The 18,137-nt window shown below is 44.1% G+C and overlaps 4 long non-coding RNA genes across 4 annotated transcripts; 3 read left to right on the top strand and 1 right to left on the bottom strand.

The window, feature by feature from the left end:
- Positions 1-3,659: 3,659 nt before the first annotated feature.
- On the top strand, positions 3,660-4,868 carry LOC307041864. The gene is made up of 3 exons (XR_013808914.1): positions 3,660-4,109; positions 4,300-4,420; positions 4,794-4,868. It is a non-coding gene; the product is annotated as an uncharacterized lncRNA (long non-coding RNA).
- Positions 4,869-6,995: 2,127 nt separating this feature from the next.
- On the top strand, positions 6,996-8,216 carry LOC307041828. Its single transcript, XR_013808901.1, has 4 exons — positions 6,996-7,105; positions 7,378-7,465; positions 7,613-7,727; positions 7,841-8,216. It is a non-coding gene; the product is annotated as an uncharacterized lncRNA (long non-coding RNA).
- Positions 8,217-13,738: 5,522 nt separating this feature from the next.
- LOC307041547 lies at positions 13,739-15,244 on the top strand. The gene is made up of 3 exons (XR_013808786.1): positions 13,739-13,853; positions 14,093-14,210; positions 14,352-15,244. It is a non-coding gene; the product is annotated as an uncharacterized lncRNA (long non-coding RNA).
- Positions 15,245-16,720: 1,476 nt separating this feature from the next.
- LOC307040761 lies at positions 16,721-17,775 on the bottom strand. Its single transcript, XR_013808594.1, has 2 exons — positions 17,041-17,775; positions 16,721-16,820 (listed from the first exon to the last, which is right to left on the bottom strand). It is a non-coding gene; the product is annotated as an uncharacterized lncRNA (long non-coding RNA).
- Positions 17,776-18,137: the final 362 nt, after the last annotated feature.

Raw genomic sequence — 18,137 nt, 5'->3', positions numbered from 1 at the left:
CCCCCCCCCTTCGCTGCTCTCTCTCTCTCCCCTCCGGTACACGACACCGTAAGACATTGCATTAGGTAACGCTGTGGTGGCTGTACTGCTCCAGCCGTCTCCTTTGTGTTTGTTTGTTTCCCCCTGTCTGTGTTGTTTGTGTGTGTGTGTGGTGGCTGTCACTCCTGGCTCCCGGCTCAACCTCCACTCACCTGCTGCAATCAGCTGTGCACCCTCCCTGACTACACACCTGCTTTCCATCAAGCCATTTACAACGACATATCAACGGAGGCTCCACAACCTTTCTCCGCCAGATCGTCAAGTATCAGCCGTATCTCGCGTCTCCTCCGGTACACAGCACCGTAGTGTGGAGTTGCATTACGTAACGCGAGATACGGCTGATACTTGCGCATGAGTTTCTGTTATGGATCAGTATCAACAGTCCTGCCAGTAACGTCACTATATTATCAACGTTACTTTAGTTATAGCCTGATATATGATAGCTAACTTTACAATGTTGTGATGTGACGTTAGCTAACATTGTGTAGCTAACGCCGGTCACTCACCAAGATAGCTGCCCAGTTCTCCACTGGTTCTCCTCACACCACAGCTCAATTTCTCTCGGATGGCCATTATTTCTTCTAATCCTTGGCTGCTCCTGGTCTCTTGGACGCCTAGCAGGCTCATAATTATAAGGTTGTGGTCCGTCATATGCATTCGAATATTCATGTTCAACTTCTTCTGTGTCGAAACTAGCATTGGGATCCATGTTTATTAATACGTTACACCGGCCGCTCTCCCCCTTGTGTCCCCCGTGTTACGTCACACGCGGGAGGTCACGTGCCGAGGCTTTTTTAGGCGGAAGTGAACACTTCTTACAAAAATGACGCCAGATGTCACTGTAGTGTATATTTCTGTATATTTTTGGGAAAATCTAGTGTATTCATCATTTTCCTACACATTTATTCCAACCTGATCTCACCAGAATGTGTGACTCCTCCACGACTCCTTAACACCGCATTGCGTGGTGGAGTCACGGAATCTTTTATATTTGCGTGAGGCACCACGCAAACAACCCCAATGTAAAGTGAATGAGGCTCCTTTGTCGTGGTGCACACACGCATTTCTACAACGTCCTGCAGTGAGCTTTTTATTCTATAAAACGTTTTAAAAATCTACTTTATAGCTTGTAGTAACTCACGGGAGGCTTCTTTCATTTTATTTGTATTCATAATCATTTTTATTTTTCGTCAGAATGTATTATGGCGCATTATTTATCAATGTTTGTTCTCAAAAAACGGTGCATTTTTATTAAATTACTTATTTTTCTAAGGAAGGCCAGAGCTTCAGCTGTGTCAAATAGATTGTTCCCTTTAGTTTACGTTATTTAAAAGACAATTACATTCATATTTGATCATTAATAGTAATAATAATCATTTTTTTTATAACAACGATAAACCAGAAGAAGATGCCGTCGTTACCACGGCAACGTTATGTCGCGCTTGACGGCAGTGACGTAGCCACGTGACGTTGCCCACGATCACGTCACTTTCATTCATTTCATCTCACAACGGTAAGTAAGTATCTAAAATCAAGGGGAGTTTATTTCTTTAAAACACGAAATGATATTGCTTTTATTTATTCCACTGTAGCACAGTCTCTATAGCGTTTCATTCCTGGATATTATGTTGATTTTTGTAGTGTGTTTAGCTTTTACGATACACAAGTTATTGAGCCGTTTCCGCTCTACATCCTGAACTCCTCCCTTCGATGCAATGCACTTCCGTTTTGGCGGACTGGGTTTGTTTTGCTAGCTAGCTCCGTTGTGCCGACAAAGCACTGATATCGCAGAGACAAAGAGGATATAACAATTACAACATGAAGAAAAGTGGTTCGGGAACTACGTGTGCGGTAGTTGGTTGCAATCACTCGAGAAAGCACCTGAACGAGTGGTTAGATAGAGAGTGCTACGACCACAAACCAGCACCCAGCACCCAGCCATGTTGTTCATTAAATACAGATAAACACAACAAATACTGCATGCATTGTATTTTTTAATATTATATATGAATATTTTCATAGTGATGTAATTGTGTGGGCTGCTTTTATATTTTAATTTGTAATACCTGTTAGGATTAAACATGTGATCTTTCTTGTTGAAGCCATTTCTTTAGTTTCCTCTCAACAATTAATTAATTCAGTGTTATTTATGTACAGTATGAGCTTAATATGAATGATGAACTGTGTTAAAAGAAATTGTAGCACTCTAAGGAACATATGAAATGCAATAATGCAATAACAGTGCAATAATGAAATTAAATTACATCAAACTTTATTTTCACTCAAACAGTACAGGCACATATGATATATTGCACAGCATAAAGAGATCATGTAAATTGTGCATTATGTAAACAACAGACAACTGTTGGCTCCTGTGGGCATGACCTAAATAAGGCAGTTTATTTTGGTTTTAAAATGCTGAGATATTTACTGCAGAACTGTAACCTTCCCTCAACAAAATCGTCAACAATTTTCGGGAGCATGTGGGCAAAGTGGAATGTGCGCAGCCTTATGATATGCCTTCAGACTGTCCATTGCTTTTCCATCTATTGCCATGGATTGAACGAAGTAGGAGCAAATTTTGCTGTACGTTATGCTGGGCCACGTCGTCATGTTATCCTCCCAGTTTTGCACTGAATTCGGGTGGGGGAGAGTAACGCCATCTCCAGTCAAAGAAGTAGAATCGTGTTCCCAAGCTAGCATCACTGTTAGCATCGAAATCGCTGTGTTTACACCAGTGCCCGTCTGACTGTTTACACCGGTTTACACCGACAGACGCTGTGCAAAAGACTTCTGGCGGAAATGAAGTGCATTTGTGTAGGGTTATGGCGCTACCCGTGTTTTGGCGCGTAAACTTGTCTATAGGCTACGCGCAAGCTAGCGGCCACGTTCAGCTAGCCTCCGGCTTTCCGGTCAAAGTTTGTAGCTGGATAGTATTTATAGTTTATACAGCTAAATGACATTAGCTGTCCCCGGCACAGTTGGATAGTGGAGGTGCCTGCAAGAAAAATATGTTTAAATGCTTGTATTTGCCCATGTGTTGTAAAGACAGCTTTCAACACAGAGTTGTAATAGTGGAATCGGCGATGGAGTGGAACAAAAATATGGACCTGGAGTTTTTCCAGAGGATTTGACTGGCCAGTGGGGACATTGGGATTGTTACATTGTAGAATTAAAATATATAGTAGAAGATATAAGATATATAAATTATACTAAATTATTATTGCATAATAGAGTAATGCACAGATTAATTATTATTGCACTCTCTTCATTTTGTGTATTGTTTGTATATTGTGTCTGTATTGTTTGTATGCCATGTCCCTCATAATATAACAATATGCACAGTTTAAATTATACTAAATTATTATTGCATAATAGAGTAATGCACAGATTAATTATTATTGCACTCTCTTCATTTTGTGTATTGTTTGTATATTGTGTCTGTATTGTTTGGATGCCATGTCCCTCATAATATAACAATATGCACAATATAAATTATACAAAATTATTATTGCATAATAGAGTAATGCACAGATGTTACTGTTATTCTAAATAATCCTAATCATGTTTTTATTTTTCCTGTTTTACAGCTTCTTTACAACTCTATATCCCCAACACACACATATCCACACACACACACACACACACACACACACACACACACACACACACACACACACACACACACACACACACACACACACACACACATACACACACACACACACACACACACACACACACACACAGACACACACACACACACACACACACACACACACACACACACACACACACACACACACACACACACACATATAAAACCAACGGCACTTTTAAGAGCCACTCTCTCTCTCACTGTCTCTCTTTCTATCACTCTCTCACTTTCTCTTTCAATCACTCTCTCACTTTCTCTTTTTCAATTACTCTCTCTCACTTTCTCTTTTAATCACTCACTCTCTCTTTGTATGCCATGTCCCTCAACCGTGAAGTGAGGGTCTTTGAGGATCGCAATGAGGCCAGGATGTATGGCAGCATTGATTAGCGAGGCTCTTGTCCATGAGGCCAGGGTGAGGCTTTTCATGATAAGCAAATACCCAAGTCTGTAACATAATCATTGCTATTGCTTTTTATTGATGTAATGTAAAGGGTCCGTTAGACCTTTTTATGCAACCGTTAAATAATTGCTCAAATATAAGAGCTGCTGTCTTATGTTGTATTACAACTTTGTTGTTGATCTCAACCTCTGAAAAAATATAGGCTACTGAAACCCCTGCCATCCCTCCGAAAAAGAAAAGAAAAAGCAGGAAGAGACCCCTTTCTAATCCAGTGGTCACACGCAGACGTGAGAGACAACGGGAAACTCAACGCTCCGCATCAGGTTTGTTCTTTACTATATCATGATTTCTAAATCTAAGAATAAAGATAATTCATAACAAAGTTATTTTGGTGTACACAGTAAGAAATTATGTAATGTAAAGATACCTCTTGACAAATCTATTGCAATGTTTAAAACATTTTCAAATTACATCAAGATATTGTAAGAGCCTGTGACTGATAATCCTTGCTTGTGTTGTATTTTTGAACATGTGTACCTTGATTTGGATAAAAGTATGTAAATTGTCATTATGATGCTGTGGTAATATGTTCTTAGTTTCATTACCTGCAGTCCTTACAGAGCATTTTCATATTACAATTAATTGGTGTAATTTTAGATTGATTGAAGGGTGAAGCAAAAATGACTGTCTCTGCAGCTTCACAAGCCAGAAGAGACAATCCTGTGCATGAGGAAGGCCTTCAGCTAGAACATCAAGAGTTTGGTAGTCTTGGTGAGTATATTGATTATAACAGCAGTTGACTGGCACTAAAGTTTTTCCCAATTTTTCCATTTTTATACTCGTCTAGTTAATCATAATAAAGTATTGAGTGTCAACTGTTTAATGACAAGTGAATGCATATTTGGTATAAGTATCACTTGCTAATATTGCTTTGGATGCATATAATGATTGCATGATGCTATTATTAGTCCGCATATATTTTTCCAACTCAAAAGTGGTTCAGTATACTACCTTAATATCCATCATACCAGTTTTAGGGTGTCTTAACAGCTGTTTTATTTTTTAGAAACACATCTCCAAGAGTTAAGGGACACCCTAACTGCAGTCCAGGTTCTGGGGGCAACAGACGGAACGGTTTCTGCTTGAGCACAAAGGCAGCTTCTCACAGATGTGAGAATGAAAACTGCTAGGCCAATGCTTTTTAATGCAAAACTCTCAGCTGAGAGAATAGCCATTCAGAAGTGCCACAGATGCTGTGCAGGAGAAGCGGCTATGAGGTGCCTGGACTGTGTTCCACTGGACATGGAGTTCCTCTGTGCAACCTGTGACATGGAGGCCCACAAGAGGAATATCTTCCATGACAGAGAGGCTGCGTTCAATGGATTTCTGGAGCCCATTCCCCCTACAACTGCTGTGGTGGTGGATGAAAATGGCCAGCCTCAGTTTTGTGAACAAAGTATGTAAAGATTAACATTACATTACAATGTCCCATTATAGTGTCGTTCCCAAAATTAAGTGTGAATGGGAAGTGTACATAGCTGATTGAAAAAAGTATGATTGGTTTTGACTAGGGCTGCAAGATATGTGGAAATTATGCAAAATGTTATTGAATATCTTGATAATCTGGAGAATTAAGGAAAAACTGTAAATACACCCTTCCTAACATATTTTCTATATTGCAGTATGTCAACTGCCTGTTCCTACTCCAAGGTCAATCTGTGAATGCTCTGATGATATCACAGTTACTCCTTGGAAGCATATTTCTGTGTTCACCATTAACGGTAAGTTGTTCTGAAAGCCCTTTTTGTACAAGTAGTATTGTACGGCAGAGTTTTACCACTTTGTGCAACGCAAAGATTTTTATCACCTGGTCATTTTCAGACAACACCCAAATGCCATGTCAAATAACTAATATATCATATATGCACATCTATGTATAAAATACAATATTTTAAGGCAAACTCACAGTTTTATTACCGAAATACCTTTACTTTGTCCATTTGTTCACAGGACGATACAATGTCTGCTTGCCTCGGAAATTCTGTCCATACTGCTCTGCAGAATGGACTCCTGAGGTTAAAGACCTGCTTTTGTATCGGTACTTGCCAGCTAGCACCAGCTGCCAGACGCTTTACAAATATGATGTGTTCACCTCATTCGAGCACATGAAGGTGACAGCACCAGCCATGTCCAGGCAGGCATTTCTGAAAATGTTGGAGCACAGATCTGTTCAAGCTGGACGGGTAAATCTGCCTGAATCACACGGAAACATACAAAAAACAATATCATATTACTGTATACCACATCATTAATTGTTGGCATTGCTTTCAAAACAATTACTAATCCACTTTTAATAAATCAATATACAGACAGGTAGTATCTGTGCTGATACATTTCAGCGAAGCTTCTTCGAGTTTTGCTTCTGTCAGTACAAACAAGAGGATATGTGCCAGGTCCATCACTTTGTTTGTCCAGCATGTTCTCCAGACATGTTGGCTGTTTGCTGTGATGGAAACCGCAAGCATTACCGCTTTTCCAAGTCAAAAGGGTAGGTATAGGTATTAATGAAAATGATAAAGAACACACCGCTAATACAAATAGTAGCCCTTGGGGTTGTCTTTGAGTAGCCATAACAGACATTAAAACAAATCATAGTAATGTAGTGCTTTGTGATTTTTATTATTGACTTGTATGTTAACTTATCATGGACAGGACTGAGGAGCCGCCAATCTATGAGGGCTTGTTCCTGGCCTAGGACGAGGAAGTCGCAACATTTGTTGACCTTGTCAGAGGTAACATGAAAAGTGTACGTTTTTTTTCTTATGATAGTTGCAGTTACACCTGTGGTGTTCTTTTTTATATATGTCAAAACTTCTGTGTAATAAACTGACTTTATAGGGAAATGACAGTGCCGTCTGTGGTACTGCCAAATTCACCACTGGCAGAGAGATGTCAAAAAAGTCTGGTGTCCAGATAGACGAGGAGGGCATTCAAGTGGCAGTTTGCAGGTATGTATTTGTAAGTGTGTCTGTGTGTGTATATGTGTTTGGTTCTTGAGTCTGGTCTCATTATTTCAGTTTTAATTGCAATCCAAGTCTAAGTCTTTGTAAGAATTGGAAGCATTAAACACTTTTGATGGTGAAGCGGAATTTATCCATCATTTGTAGCATCCAAGTGTTATTTTTTGTTATAGCCACCTAGATGACAGAGATGAGTGCTTAAGCCAGGCCTTGCTGTGTCAGTTTATTATTAACAACTAGATTTTCTTCTGATTAATCAGACATGGGTTTCTCTTACGAGGACTGAACCACTTCCATGGAGAAATATACGCTTACCCAATGTTTCTCCAAAAAGAGATGTCCAAGAAGGTAAATGTTGACTTCTTCTGTATGGAACATGCAGGTAATCCTCACTGTCATATTGCACATCCACAACAATGTTTAAAATGGCCCATGCCTCAGCAGTCATTTTAGATGATATTGATATTGTCACAAAATGCTGCTCCTGCCTCTTAGGTACTGGCCATACCTTAACAAAATAGCCGGGGGATTACCAGAGCTTCTGCCGTTGACCAAAATGAGGCCATTTCTTAGCGTGTTGCATGCTAAAGCCCATACAGCAAAATGCGAGGTACATAACATCTTTAATGCAAAGGATTTTTAAATGTTGTGCATGGCATGCCTTATTGGATATCAAAAACTTCCATAGAAATGCTACATAACACTACTTGCGCTGTGTTGCAGGTGAGATGGGGTGGCAGAAGTCAGGACGGAGCAGGAAACACAGTGGGAGAGGAAGTAGAGCAGGTATGTTATTAATGGCATTATTGTAACTGTATGGATACAAGAAGTCTTAATAGAAAGCAGTACAAATATGTATGTGTCATCTCAGTGACAAGCCTGTTGATTAGTTGAAAGCATATCTTTTATGTCTGAGTTCAAATGAAAGATAGGCAGTTCATATGTTCAGCAACACTAAATGCATGCATATTGTAGGAAGTCAGTACACAAGTTTTCTCTTAAACCATCCAGTTCAAGATCTATGATGTGTAGGTGATATTGTTATGTAATGGTGACCGAACATTAATTGTAACATTCATTATAGGTGAACAGCTTTCTCTCCAGGGCAGCTCTGGTCACAGAATACATCACAAAAGCAGGTTGGTATTAACACTACACATGTGATAAGGCAGCCCTGATAAGTATTTTACAGAGAGTTCCCTCCTTAAAAACATTATTGGGGTATTACTGTACTGTAATTACCAGTTCAACAACCTCTTAACGATTGGGTTTAGTCATGTCTATCAGGTTTCTCACTCAGTATTGCCTTTTTGATGTGAATACTTACTTTTTTGTTTGTGGATATATTTTTTGTCTTTTTTAGGAAGAGTGAACATGCTCACTCAACATGTGGTGGCTGTCCATTTCCAGCCGCCTCCTTGGGGATGTTTTCCCTTTGCCTGTTGTGTGGGCGTGGTGGCTGTCACTCTGGCTCCCGGCTCATCTGCTGCAATCAGCTGTTCACCCTCACACCTGATTCTCATCAGCCATCTACAACGGCATATCAGCAGAGGCTCCACAACCTGTCGGCGCCAGATCGTTGTTAAACCACAGTGGTAAACCTCCAGGCTACTCAGCATTATCAGCTACCTTATTTCTGGATGTTCTGACGCTAACGTGTTTTCTTCCTGTGCTCCAGGATCATTCTCTGACCGCCGTGTTGTCGTCACCAGCCTCCACTTCCTCGCCACTCCTGCCGGATTATCCTTCCCGCACCTTTTGTTCACTAATAAACCCTTTTTGAACACTCTGCCGTGTCCTGCGTTTGGGTCCTCTCAGATATCGTAACAGAACGATCTGGCCAGCATGGACCCAGCGGACACGGGCCACCAGTCCAAGACTGCGGACGAACTCAGCCAAGCCCTGGCCAGTCAAGGCGCTCTCGTGGGGCATCACGCTGTGGTTCTCCGTGAGGTAGTGGAGACTCTCCGGAACCTCTCCGCTAACGTGCAAAGGATCGGCACGCAAGTAGAACTGCTCACCACACAGTATTCTCCTCCGCAGCCCGCTGCACAGCCGGCAGCCCCTCCTCCCGCTCCTGCCGCACCTCTCTATCAGCTACGAGAGGCCGTCATTCCCACACCGGAGCGATACGCTGGAAATTTGGGGATTTGTAGAGCCTTTTTGTTCCAGTGTACGTTAGTTTTTGAGCAGCAGCCCAGTACTTATCATACAGATGGGGCTAGGGTAGCATATGTAATGAGTCTGTTGAAGGGGAGTGCTTTAGATTGGGCTACAGCTGTTAGGGAGAGCCAGCCACACATTTGCTTATCATTTGATACTTTCATTTCTGAAATGAAAAAAGTTTTTGATCACCCGGTACGAGGGAGGGACGCTTCCAGGCGCCTTCTTTCTCTCCGGCAGGGCTCCCGTAGTGTAGCCGAATTTTCAGTTGAGTTTAGAACAGTTGCTGCAGACTCAGGCTGGAATAACGAGTCATTGCAGGATATTTTTCTTCAGGGGCTGAACGAAGCAATTAAAGACGAGCTAGCTGCTAGGGATGATCCAGTTAGCTTGGATAATTTAATTGCCACAGCTATCAAGATTGATAATCGCCTCAGAGAGAGACGTAGGGATAGGAATAGCCGTCACCCCAATCCCAGCTACTCCTCACCTGATCCCCAAATTGGGACTGCCACCGCCCCAATCTCCAGGTCCTTCCCTATTCCTTACACGGCCTCACCCCCAGAAGACGAGCCCATGCAAGTGGGAAGGGCCCGCCTCTCACCATCTGAGCGTGCTAGAAGGATCCAGGCTGGGGAATGTGTTTATTGCAGTCAAACCAGCCATCTCGTTTCCTCCTGTCCTAATCTGCCAAAAGGTCAGGCTCGTCAGTAGGTGTGGGGATTCTGGCGAGCCCTTCCTCCTCTCTCAACCCCCGACCCAGAACGCAGCTAGAAGCCGTGCTTTGCTGCAACCAACAGTTCCTACCTCTGCTCGCTTTAGTGGACTCGGGGGCGGACGAGAATTTTTTGGACATTAATATTGCAGTTCAGGCAGGAATTCCCTCCGAAGTGTTAGATTCACCTCTTAATGCTAATGCTCTTAATGGTAAATTCCTGGCCCAAGTCACTCACCGCACCTTGCCAGTAAACCTCATTCTGTCTGGAAACCATCGTGAGGTTATTCAGTTTCACCTAATTTCCTCACCTCATGCCCCCATAGTGTTGGGCCATCCCTGGTTAAGCACACACAACCCCCAGATGAATTGGGTAACTGGCAAAATCCTTAGTTGGAGTTGTTTTTGTCTATCCTCATGCCTGCAGTCTGCCCTACCGCCTGCAGAGACCGCCACTCCACCACCCAAGATCGAGCCGCCTGACATGTCATCTGTCCCAACTGAATATCATGACCTGGGAGAAGTGTTCAGTAAACAGCGAGCTCTTTCTCTTCCCCCTCATCGACCCTACGACTGTCCCATTGACCTTCTTCCCGGGGCCCCTCTGCCTTCCTCCCGTCTGTTCAACCTGTCTCGCCCTGAGAGGAAATCCATGGAGAGTTACATCCATGACTCCCTGGCTGCCGGTGTCATCCGCCCATCCTCCTCCCCGGTCGGAGCTGGTTTTTTCTTCGTGTCCAAGAAGGACCGCTCACTGCGGCCCTGCATTGATTACAGGGGTCTTAATACCATCACTGTAAAAAACAGATATCCATTACCCCTCATCAACTCTGCCTTTGAACCCCTCCAGGAAGCCACAATTTTTTCCAAACTGGATCTCCGCAATGCCTACCACCTCGTCAGAATCCGAGAAGGGGACGAGTGGAAGACGGCCTTTAACACACCACTCGGTCACTTCGAGTATCTGGTAATGCCTTTTGGACTGATGAATGCCCCAGCAGTTTTCCAGTCGATGGTTAACGATGTGCTCCGTGACCTCCTCAACCGATCAGTTTTCGTCTACTTGGATGACATCCTTATATTCTCTCGTAACCAGGAGGAACACATTATCCATGTCAGGCAGGTGCTGCAGAGACTCCTGGAAAACAGACTCTTTGTGAAGGCGGAGAAATGCGCATTCCATGTCAACACAGTCTCATTCCTGGGCTACATCGTTGAGGGAGGAAAGATTAGGGCCGACCCTGAGAAGATCCAAGCAGTGGCAGGGTGGCCAAAACCAACCTCAGTGAAACAGCTTCAACAGTTTCTTGGTTTCGCCAATTTCTATCGGCGCTTCATCAGAGACTACAGCAGAGTGGCGGGCCCTTTAACCAGACTCACTTCCCCTACAACTGGCTTTTCCTGGACCCCAGAGTGCGATGCAGCCTTCTCGGAGCTAAAGAGACTCTTCACCACTGCCCCTGTGCTCATCCACCCTGATTCCTCTCGCCAGTTCGTTGTGGAGGTTGATGCCTCCAACACCGGGGTAGGCGCAGTTCTTTCCCAGCGCTCGGAAAGAGACCAAAAATTACACCCTTGTGCATTTTTCTCCCGCCGCCTCACTCCAGCTGAGAAAAACTATGACGTGGGTAACAGAGAGCTGCTGGCTGTCAAACTTGCCCTAGAGGAGTGGAGACACTGGCTGGAGGGAGCTGAGCTCCCTTTTATTGTATGGACAGACCACAAAAACTTGGCTTACATCCAAACTGCCAAGCGCCTTAACTCCCGTCAGGGTCGATGGGCTCTGTATTTCGGTCGCTTCTCATTCACCCTTACCTACCGTCCAGGGTCACGGAACCTCAAGCCGGACGCTCTCTCTCGCCAGTTTGCTTCCGAAGAACCAGCTGCCGGTCCAGACACCATCCTGCCTGCCTCCTGCGTGGTAGCGGCTGTTACTTGGGAGATTGAGTCACTTGTGAAGGAGGCTCAGCGGGCGCAGCCTAACCCAGGTAACTGCCCAGCTAATAATCTCTTTGTGCCTATCTCTGTCCGCTCCAAGGTCCTGCAGTGGGTACACGCCTCCCGTCTCTCGTGTCATCCTGGTGTCCATCGCACACTGTTTATCCTCAGACAGCGGTTCTGGTGGCCTTCCATGGCTCAAGACACCAGGGTCTTTGTTGCTGCCTGTACAGTATGTGCCCGCGCCAAGTCCTCCCACCAACCTCCCTCTGGTCTGCTTCGCCCGCTGCCAGTACCTAGTCGCCCTTGGTCGCATGTGGCCTTGGATTTTGTTACTGGACTTCCCCTCTCACAAGGTAATACCATCATCCTAACAATGGTGGACAGATTTTCCAAGATGGTACACTTTGTTGCTCTCCCCAAGCTTCCCACAGCCCGAGAGACTGCAGATCTTCTGGTCAACCACGTTGTTCGACTACATGGAATCCCCACCGACATCGTTTCTGACCGGGGTCCCCAGTTCATTTCCCACGCTTGGAAAGTCTTCTGTCGGGCTCTGGGAGCATCGGTGAGCCTGTCGTCGGGTTATCATCCTCAAACAAACGGGCAAACGGAACGGGCCAACCAGGACCTGGGAGCGGCTCTCCGCTGTGTGGCTTTCAGGAACCCCTCTTCATGGTGCCCACATCTGCCATGGATCGAATATGCCCACAACTCCCTGTCAAATGCAGCCACAGGTATTTCACCTTTTCATTGTGCCATGGGTTTTCAACCACCCCTGTTTCCAGCACAGGAAGAGGAAGTTGCTGTTCCTTCCATTCAGACCCACCTTCGACGCTGTCGTAAGGTGTGGAAGGACACCCGAGCCGCCCTGCTCCGTTCCGCTGCCCGCAACCGCCTCATCGCAGACCGTCACAGGACCCCGGCCCCCAACTACTTACCAGGTCAGAGTGTTTGGCTTTCCTCCAAAGACCTCCCACTCAAGACAGAGTCTAAAAAACTCACGCCACGTTATGTCGGCCCCTTCATCATCGACTCTGTTGTTAACCCATCTGCAGTCAAGCTCAAGCTTCCCCCACACATGAAGGTTCACCCTACTTTTCATGTTTCTCTGCTAAAACCTGTTGCCAGCAGCCCCTTGTCTCCTCCAGTGACTCTTCCCCCACCCCCCCGCATCATCGATGGTCACCCAACCTACACCGTCAGGCGATTGTTGGACGTTCGTCGCCGTGGAAGGGGATTCCAATATCTCGTGGATTGGGAGGGCTATGGCCTGGAGGAGAGGTCTTGGGTTCCCCGGCGAAACATCGACGACGCGTCCCTGGTACGGGACTTCCACCGGGATAACCCTGGTAGACCTGGTAGACCAGGTAGGCCGCCTGGAGGCGTCCCTTAAGGGGGGGGTACTGTGGTGGCTGTCCATTTCCAGCCGCCTCCTTGGGGATGTTTTCCCTTTGCCTGTTGTGTGGGCGTGGTGGCTGTCACTCTGGCTCCCGGCTCACCTGCTGCAATCAGCTGTTCACCCTCACATCTGATTCTCATCAGCCATCTACAACGGCATATCAGCAGAGGCTCCACAACCTGTCGGCGCCAGATCGTTGTTAAACCACAGTGGTAAACCTCCAGGCTACTCAGCATTATCAGCTACCTTATTTCTGGATGTTCTGACGCTAACGTGTTTTCTTCCTGTGCTCCAGGATCATTCTCTGACCGACGTGTTGTCGTCACCAGCCTCCACTTCCTCGCCACTCCTGCCGGATTATCCTTCCCGCACCTTTTGTTCACTAATAAACCCTTTTTGAACACTCTGCCGTGTCCTTCGTTTGGGTCCTCTCAGATATCGTAACACAACAGGCCATGGGCTGGAACAGAAGGAAGAGGGACAACCTTCATCAAGTTTTAGCCCACAGATATGTCAAAGTAAGGGCAAATTACAATTGTCTTCTCATCTGACATTACATATTTATGAAGGATGTCTGCAATGTAACCTCATGGCTATATACATTATGTTCTCCCTTATCCACACTTCCTCTTGCAAGTCAGATGGTGTCATGGAATGTTTCAACTGTTCTTCTGAATGTCTTGTACTGAAAACTGGTGTTCTTTGCATTATGGTGTTGCATGGTGCTTTTCGCTGACATTTTCTTTTTTTTGTAAAGATCACAGAGAAGGCAAAGGTGGAAGCTGCCAGCTTCAGCGACTTCAAAAAGGAGCACAACCTTGATCAGGAGACCATACAGCCGTGGGTGTATGATGTCAGGCAATGGGTGGTCACAGGTAAGACATACCACAGGTTTTCCATATATACATCTGTTAATTACTGTAAGTTTAGACACACAATATAAGTTGGCCATATGTTGAAACTGAGACTGTCACTGATTGTATCTCTTCTCCAATTGTTTTTTTGCAACTATTTAGAGAGAGTCTACGCCCCAGGGTGTACTGAAGGACTGAGGGGGGATATTGAGAACATCACCGTCACTCTTTTGCGCAGGAAGCAAGATCTGTATCGTCAGCATGGTTTGTTGTCAAACGTAGTTATAGAGAGGCGAAGTCCCTCCCCTTCCGGGAGCCTCCATGGGACCCCGGAAGCGGAAAATTATACATTGAATTCAATGGAGAGAGAAAACGTATCTTTTGATCCCGTTTGAATTGTGCCACGAATGACACATATGATGTTTGTCAATTTAAAAGAACATTTTGCAAGTCAAAAAAATTAAAATGTGTCGTAAAACTGTGAAGTAACACATTTTTTTGTGTTAAGCCGCTCAGTGAACTACATGTCTCTGGTCCCGCACAATACGCGTCACCAACACAAAGATGGCCGTCACATTGGCACATTTCACCTCATTCTTTCAGAATGAGAATAAAAGTATAAAACGAGGTGAAAATCACTACAAGTCTGGGCACGTTGAGAGCTGTACATACACGAAAGGGGAGTTAGTCGGTTCTGTAAGAGCCAGCATGCGGGACCGGCTTTACAAGGTTTCGGTGAGTAATATGAGTGCAATGTTTAAGGTTAATGTCAGTCAATAAGGAGGAGAATGAAAAAGAAGATGATGAACCACAGACCCGGCATATAATGACTGCAGTGTGCAGGGCTGTGTTAATTTATGTTACTGTTATCAATGGCATTAGTTGACTGAGAAAACCGTCAAGAAAAAAAGTTTAGCGATGTTACGAGTCGACAAGCATAATATGAACCACGGCTGTGATTGACAACCTGGACAGCCATTCAGAAGCTAGAATGCCAACCTAGAGAGCCAATCAGAACCTAGAACGGGTGTACTGTATACGGGTGTGTATGCTGTGGATAACATTAGTGTTCACAAGAACAAGGTACACTCCCGTGTTTTGTTTTAGTTGCTCTTCAGATTGAAGCGGCCAGTTTTATATCGACTATATGTGTGATCTCCTTTTTACATCTCGTTGTGTCATTTGAGTTTATTTGCTGTGTGTAGATTCAAGGATTTTGGTTATCTTGTCAATTTGTTTGGTTATCTAGGCACAGCTGTGTGTGACTCCCTCTGGTACACTGGTATGTGTTTTCCTAATGTAGAGAGCATTGATTAATTCATAAACTACACACTGAGTCTAGATCCTGACCAAAATTTCTTTTTTTGTTGATCAAATGTTTTTCAAAAATGTAATACACATTTAAAAAAATGCAATGTACAATCACAACCAATACAACACAAATTACAAAAACTTCAGAAAAAACAAACAATAACAACAATCAGACAAGAGGACAAAACTATGGAAAAATAAACCCTCCCACCCCCAGATCCGGACCATCCTTGTATTGCTCATTCAATCTATTATAGCATGTTAACAAACATGGTACTTACTTTATTTGTACAGATCTACATGGGAGAGGATGGTGCGATGCAGAGCGCTGTCTGTGGTTGTGCACGGAGGATGTACAAATGCAGCCACGCTGCAGCATTGGCAATATTTGCCATGTGACAGATCAGCTCCACAGAAGTTGAGTGCCAGTGGAGGAAGCCTGGCACTTCAAAAGTAGTCCAGCCGGTGTCTCAACTCTACCAACAGCAAGAGGAGACATACAACCCACTGGCCAGAGACATCGCCACTGAGGAAGTAGACTGGTTCAGGTCTGCACTGAGGGGCGCAGCGTGGCATGGCATGGCTTTTGTCACCTGAGCCGGAGCTGCAGCCTCAACATCAGGCCATTTTCAACGTGCCGGAGCTGGTGAAGGAGCATGGGGGTCGGGGGCTTGAGGCATTTCTTGCCTCAATGCGACTGAGCAGAGACCATTAAGCTGCCATCCAGACAGCCACAGTAGGACAGCAGACAAATCCTCAGTGGCAGTTACACAGGCAGGGCAGGTTGACAGCCAGCAATTTTGGTGCTGTGCTGAGGTCGGGACTTTCATCCACTTCATGCGCGTCCCTCATGAAGAGGGTGCTTGGGGGGTACAATTTAGACGGAGTCATGGCTGTCAACTGCGGAGTTGTAAAGGAGGTGTGTTTGGCCAGTGTGTTTGGCCTTTTAAGTGTGACACATATGTAGTGATACATGCTTCACCTGACCACTGTTCCTAAATAAAAAAAGTTTTCTGCATCGTCAGTCATTTTTTCCAAATAATTACCAATATTTCACAAATTCTTCATGTCAACTTAAGAGCACAGCTGTATGTTGAGTGTCAGCTTTGCTTGGTTCATCTTACTGGGGGCAGCTACATGGATGTTGGTGTAGTCCACAATCATTTTGCAGTTGAAGGCAGAATGAATTTATTATTGACTCAGAATAAAGCACAACTTCATGTCATACAGTACATTGACTTTATTTGTAATTGTGTAAAAACATATGAGCATTTATTAGCAAGCAGGACCTGCAGGAACAGAGAACGGTGATGGATGGAGCTGGGAAGAGAGAAGAATAAAGAAAACAGATCAACTTTATTATCGGATATTAAAAATTCAATTTCAAAACAAGTTGCCGCTCCTACAGTTTTCTAGTATGTAAAGATGATTTCACATGACCTATGCAAAATATCACACTCAATACATGTGTCTCTCTGGGGGGTGCATTGTGCCTTTGATGTATATAAATAATATACCATAACCAAATACTATTACGTACAGTGGAAATCAGGTTGCCAGAGCAGGTCAGTCCAGTGTGCATGTTCCTCAGGGTCTCAGCAGTTACAGGTGAGGTAAAGAAAATAAAAGAGAAAAAGGTCAGTAACAACACTTTAAAGTAACAACACTGAATAATTATCTCTTTTAATAATTTTCTCTCAGTAATCACTCAACTACTGTCTTTCCAACAAACAGATTGACTCACCCTCACTGTCATCACAATGACACATGTCCAGAAGAATGTCATGCAAAGCTCCCTGCCTGCCTGCCTTCCTTCGACTCTCCCTGAACTGCTTCCTTAGCACCCGGTGGAGGGCGCAGTAGGCTACTCTTCAAATGTTTCACGAAATACTTACCATGATGACTAATCTTACTGTTTAACATTTTGGTGTACTTCATGTAATAAAATAATAACTTCATGGTAAGGCTACTAAAAATGACAAGGCTAAGTAATGTAATGCTAACTAACGTGCTCACTACTAGCTAGGTAGCTAACTTGACTATGTTCCATGCACAACATGTATATTACCTATGATATTACCTGATATGTCTGATCCAGCGACTCCTGGTCCTTTCATAAGACGGGAAGCGATAGAACGAGCAAGTGGTATGATCACTTTTGTGATTACAACATGGTACAAAGCACACAGGCATCTTATAAAAGTTAATTTATTGGAGCAATCTCTTATATTTATTGGAGGGAATAAATCAGTTATGAAATCTTCTTCTTCGCTTTAATTACGAGTCGCAACCACTTCGAGCATTATCGTCTGTGACATCACATGCGCGACCCAGAATGGGATTTGGGATTTGTAGTCTTTGTAGTCGCGTATCTTTCATAGTCTTATATTTCAACAGTTTTACGACAAAATGTGACTTTTTTGACATGGAAATTATTGTTTAAGATTGACAAACATCATATGTGTAGTTCGTGGCACAATTCAAACGGGATCAAAAGATACGTTTTCTCTCTCCATTGAATTCAATGTATAATTTTTCGCTTCCGGGGTCCCATGGACCGGAAGTAGATGGGCGTGACTTCGCCCCTCTATTGAAATTACCTTTCAAAAACAACAAAAACATTCTGGCACCATGACA

The sequence above is a fragment of the Notothenia rossii genome, assembly GCF_949606895.1.
Source record: "Notothenia rossii genome assembly, chromosome: 5".
Classification (NCBI taxonomy): Eukaryota; Metazoa; Chordata; class Actinopteri; order Perciformes; family Nototheniidae; genus Notothenia; species Notothenia rossii.
The sequence above is the reverse complement of the archived record's forward strand: the minus strand, read 5'-3'. Positions and strand labels throughout refer to the sequence as shown.